Genomic DNA, 6,176 nt, shown 5'->3' with positions numbered 1-6,176 from the left:
TTGCACCTCAAAAATTTGATCCCTCTCAACACTTAGTAGATCCAATATTCAAATGGACCTATGTTGGTAAAGACGATAATAATGAAGACTAGGCATAATAGTTTGTTAGAAAGTTGATGATGTAATAAATTTAATGAGAATTCATGGTTTTAATCTCTATGGGTGTTATTACTTCATCTTTGTTTATATCATTGTGTTTTTATACATAATGCACTATATATATATGGGGTTTTAATTTCTATGGGTGTTATTACTTTATCTTTGTTTATATCATTGTGTTTTTATACATAGTTAGTGCACTTAATCAAATATATATATATATATATATATATATATATAATTTTCACTATACCCATGTCATGGATCAACATTAATCAACTTATGTAATTGAGTTAATCTACTTGGATATTGAGCAACCATAGAGCATCAAATTTTAAAGATGTGAAGTACTCATATTGGTTTGTAACTAAAAGTTTCAAAAACATAATTAGAAACAAATGTATAGATGGAAGGAGTACCCTTTCTAACTCATCTATAGAGGAAAGAAGATTCTACCATCACCATGTATCTGATTGGAATGTGCGTAGCCATATTCTCCTCTATTTTCATATCAGTGTTTTGATCCAAAATTCGAGAGAAAAGGTTGATGGCTTCAAATCGTCACATTGTGACATGAGAATAGATTCACTATGCCCATGTCATGGATCGACATTTAGCACTTGGTTTTCTTATTGCATATTATAAGAGTTTTTTGTTAACCATGTTTAATAGCTCTTTAGGTACAATTTTGTGGGTTATATGATATTCATGTGAATTTGTGCTCAGATATTAGGTTGTGGCATCTTAAGCTAGTTTTATAACGAACACCCAAAATGCACAACATTATGAGGGTCATTCCAACATATATGAACAATTTTTGTTTGGTTTTATTTCATCTATATTACATTGTGTAGTGTTTGGGTATTCTAAATATATTCGTGAGGACACGCTCATAAATGTTTATAGTATAAAATATGTTGCGTTGGAAACTATTATAGTATAAAAAAAAGTTGTGTAAGTCGTTCTTTTTTTCCATTCCTTAAATTTTTAAAGCTAATATATATGAGCTATGAGCTTTTGATGTTGCTCCAAAAGTGTTTTCACCTTGTTCAAGACTAATAGGTCTTCTAGTCCCTTGTTGATGCTTTATGGGCACATAATTGGCTTTGTTTGGATGGATACTTGACTTTCTTTTAGGTACATTTTTGTGGGTTATAAGATATTCATGTGAATTTGTGCTTAGATAGGTTGTGGTATCTCATACTAGTTTTTACAAACAACACCCAAAATGCACATTTTGGAGGTCATTCCAACATATATGAACATTTTTTTATTAGTTTGGTTTTGTTTTGTCTATATTACATTGTGTAGTGTTTGGTTATTCTAAATATATTAATCAGGACACGCTCATAAATGTTTATAGTATAAAATAAGTTGTATTGAAAACTATTATAGTATAAGACAAGTTTTATAAGTCATTCCATTTTTTCATTCCTTCATTTTTTTAGCTAATACATATGAGCTTTTGATGTTACTCCAAAATTGTTTTCCCCTTGTTATGAGAGTAATAGGTCTCCTAGTCCCTTGATGATGCTTCATGAACACATAATTGGCTTTTGTTTGCATGAATACTTGACCTTGGGTAGGAGGTTGTTGTCTTAATTGGCTTGATGACTAAAACTATTGCATGCAACCAATGAGTCTTCATCAGTTGGCTTATTAAGAGTAGAACCTCCATGGGACAAAGATCATTGGGCACTTAGAGGGTACCTAGCCCTAAGACCTTGGGACCATGTGATATACATCTTGAAGGTTGAATACTTAACTTTACAATGCTTAGGTTGAGCAACAGAGTTCAAGCAAATTTATTGTGGACTCAAACACATGCTGAGAAGCATAAGAGCGCATTAACCACCTTGACACACATTTTGATGAGCATTGGGCACAAGAGGATTTGTGGCACATATTGAGAAGAAGAACATATTTCAAGGGAACTCTTGGATAACAAGCCACCATGTAAGATGGTTGTTGAGCCCAAGGAGGATCATCTTGGAGTACACACCATCTTGGCATCTTATAAGGCCCTAGTATGACATTTGTCATCCTTGTACTACATAGCACTCCATATCGGGTTGTCTTGTTGGGTATTTGTATGGACCCAAGTTTATGGTTTATGTTAGCCTCCTTTAACACATTGTTATTTGAAATCTTTATCCTATATTTGTAGGTGTACAAGACGAGTTATGATGCAAATCTTGGGAGAAGACAAGAAGAAAAGAGAGAATGCTTGGATGTCTGAGAAGAGATTACTCTTGAGACATGTGAGGATGCTAGGGCTTATGCTATGCAAGTAAACCCCAGAGAAGAACATAGCACTAGAATAATTCATGGTTGCCTTGTAGAAGTCATGGCTCTTGTTGTGAAGCGAGAGGATGTAGTGCTAGAGTTCAAACCTTGAGAAAACATGAAGAGAAGCAATAATGACTTGGATGATATTGCAGCATTGTTCTTGTGTGCTACATAGAGATTAAGGATAGATTATTGAGAAACTAACTTGATGAGCTTGACCTTAGTGTGACACCTTGCTTGGAAGAAGACTTTGTGTAGTCTTGATGTTTCATGTGATCTTGGTGCTTGTGTTGATGTAAGAGTTGAAGAGCTAGGATTTGAGGACACAAATCGTATGATGGACATGTACACTCGGAGGCTAACATTACCATTGTCTAATGAACTATGTAATTGTGTAATGCAAATTGATTAGACTTTTCACATCATAAGGAAGACAAAAGCACTCACATCAAGACTATGGTGAGATTTTTTGCTTGAGGGATTGGAGTTTGATGTGATGTCATGCTTGATGGTGCTTGATGAGATGCTTTGATTGGCAAAGTAGTTGTCAAGTGATGTGATGTGATGATGCAATTGTATGATGCAAATGATAGAGTGACCAACTTTAATTCACAATGATTTTTTACTAATAAGAGTTTGGTGTCTAAGGTTTTCTCAACTTGTAAGTGTGATAAATGGTTGGCATGTACATGTGCTTCATCTTTTTTATATATATATATATATATACACACACATATATGTATAAGGTTTCAGCAACTTATAAACAGTTAGCATGTACATGTGCTTCATCTTTCATGCCAACCATTTATAAGTCGATAATATATATATATATATATATACACATATCAAAGATGAAGCGTATGTACATGCCAACCATTTATCACACTATTATAAGTCGAGAAAACCCTAGATATATATATATATAAGGTTTCAGCAACTTATAAACGGTTAGCATGTACATGTGCTTCATCTTTCATGCCAACCATTTATAAGTTGATAATATATATATATACATATAAAAGATGAAGCGTATGAACATGCCAACCATTTATCACACTATTATAAGTCGAGAAAACCCTAGATACCAAACGTTCCCATTTTACATCTTTTGTGTAATTGCCCAGTTGAATTCAACATATATTATCTTCATGTCAAGGCAGATTCTAGCATTGTTTATCCCTGTTGATTTGATATAATATTAAATTAAATTTGTTAAATGATTTTACACATCTAGAAAATAAAAGGGCAGATTTATTGCTATTGTAATTTGTTAGACATTTCTATCCTTTGAAAAGTGCCCCTAATGGCTATAGCTTTGTGATATTGAAGCACATCCAAATGTGGCATATATATCTTTATTGGGCTGCCTTGTGAAATTGAATTTAAAAGAAGTAAAATATTGCCCCAAGACCGAAATTTCTTAAGAATTAAAGCAAGGAAAGCACAGGTTGAATTGAAATCTCTAAACTTGCAATCAAAGTCAAACCTTGGAAACTCAAAAATGCATTGTTGCTTAAAGATGGGCATTGATATCTGGCACATTGTTGTTGGAACAAGGATAATGTTGCTTTAAGACATTTTTCTCTACCAAAACACCCTCTCTTGTTATCTTTATTCATTCTTACATTTATGAGAGCTCAAATGGTGCTATTTAGAGTTGAGATCAGAGTTCTTGTAGCTAAAACAAAACCAGTATTGGTTGGAGAAACACAATTATGATACATATTTGCAGAGATATAAACTTGTTAATTCATGTGTTTCTTTGTCTTGTCAATTCATTGCAAAAATCAAACATATTGTTAGTCCTCTATTACGGTTTGGTTTGATGACGTAAGCGATCCACTAAGAGCATGCCATCCACTAAGATTCCGTTATCACTGTCTGTCCTCTGCACCACTTACATTGCAAGAGTATCAAACACAAGTGTGCAAGAGTCGAAAGATTTTGGCAAAACCGCTACCCTTCATACATGGCACCCAAGATAAAAGAAGTCTGCTCCTCACAGTGCAACCACTGAAGACATATTTCTTAAAGTACTTCCAACAAATTAAGTGTCCAGCCCCCAGTACAAACATAACCCTACCCTAGAAACAGATCTTATCCCTATTGTCGCATGATTTTTTCCTGTGCAGGCTAGCTAGCCCTTGTCTTGCTTGTGTACTTCTACCTGCCTTCAACAGTTTTATAACTGGTTTACTAATTTCCTAGGCTGCTAGGAGATTTTGGACATTATGCTCACGCTAGCACATAATGCAACCCAGCTTTGTGTATAAAATGCCTTGTACACGTTTGATATATTAATGATATACCTAAAAACCTCCACTTTCGATATGCAATTTCAAAGCGACAAGTAGATAGTTCGTCTTGACCGCCGAAGGATTAATCATAATGTGGATAAATTCCAGAGATGGTATACCAAGTTAACATGGTAGTACTAAATTTGGTGCTCGTTACGACTTTGCCACATGCCACGGAACCCATCATGAAATTTTGGACAATAACAAGTTATCGTTTTGAAGTGTAAGGGTATAGGAACCAGAGTATAGCATTTGGCAGTGCACGATTATGAAAAGCAAGTTTTCCACATGAAACAACAATGACGGAAATCAAAGGAGTCGAGGACAATGGCTACATATTACTTGCTAACTTTAAGGTCTTCTGCTAAATTTCGCAAGAAATGGTATCAATAAAAGATCTAAAGTAATCTAATAAAGACGGTGATTTTTGTTAATTCAGTGTAAACTCACCATAGTCGTGTAACACGAGAATCGACCACCTTAGAATCAACTACTAAATGAGAAACAAGAAACTAACTCCAAAGGTTTCTAATCGAAAAAATAATAATTTAATTAAACAAAAAATGGAAGAATAAATTAACTAATTAAAGGGAAAAAAAATCGAAATGTACTTGACAATATTCGCATTGAAAACACTAATTCAAACAAATGAAATCTTCATGGAGCAATATACTGTGGATTAGGGAAAAACAACTACTACCACCGTGAGATTGCTAGAAGTGACCTACAGAGAAGCAGCACCGATTACACTAGAGTGAAAATCTGTAGTTATGAATTGCATTTTAAGGGATAACCCATACTCGTGAGGATTGATAAATCATCTGTTGTGATGCAATAAAGACGGTGATTTTTGTTAATTCAGTGTAAACTCACCATAGTCGTGTAACACAAGAATCGACCACCTTAGAATCAACTACTAAATGAGAAACAAGAAACTAACTCCAAAGGTTTCTAATCGAAAAAATAATAATTTAATTAAACAAAAAATGGACGAATAAATTAAATAATTAAAGGGAAAAAAAATCGAAATGTACTCTACAATATTCGCATTGAAAACACTAATTCAAACAAATGAAATCTTCATGGAGCAATATACTGTGGATTAGGGAAAAACAACTACTACCACCGTGAGAGTGCTATTAGTGACCTACAGAGAAGCGGCACCGATTACACTAGAGTGAAAATCCGTAGTTATGAATTGCATTTTAAGGGATAACCCATACTCGTGAGGATTGATAAACCATCTGTATCATGTATGTGATGCAATAGACCATGCATAAATGTCTATATTCAGAAAACCCAATAATGTGGACTTTTCAATGTCATTCAGTCCAAATATTTGGGATAGTAGCACCACAGATTCGTTCATGATAAAGCTTAATGAAATAATGCAATTTTCTAAAATAATTCCCCAAGCAAGAAAACTTGACCCATTTTTTTAAAATGATGATAATCATACTCATAATTCTTTTAAATAATCATATATCTGAT

Source organism: Pinus tabuliformis, chromosome Q (assembly GCF_031772625.1).
Source record: "Pinus tabuliformis cultivar Carrire ecotype Pingquan chromosome Q, CPIR1, whole genome shotgun sequence".
Lineage (NCBI taxonomy): Eukaryota > Viridiplantae > Streptophyta > Pinopsida > Pinales > Pinaceae > Pinus > Pinus tabuliformis.
Note: the sequence above shows the minus strand (reverse complement) of the source record.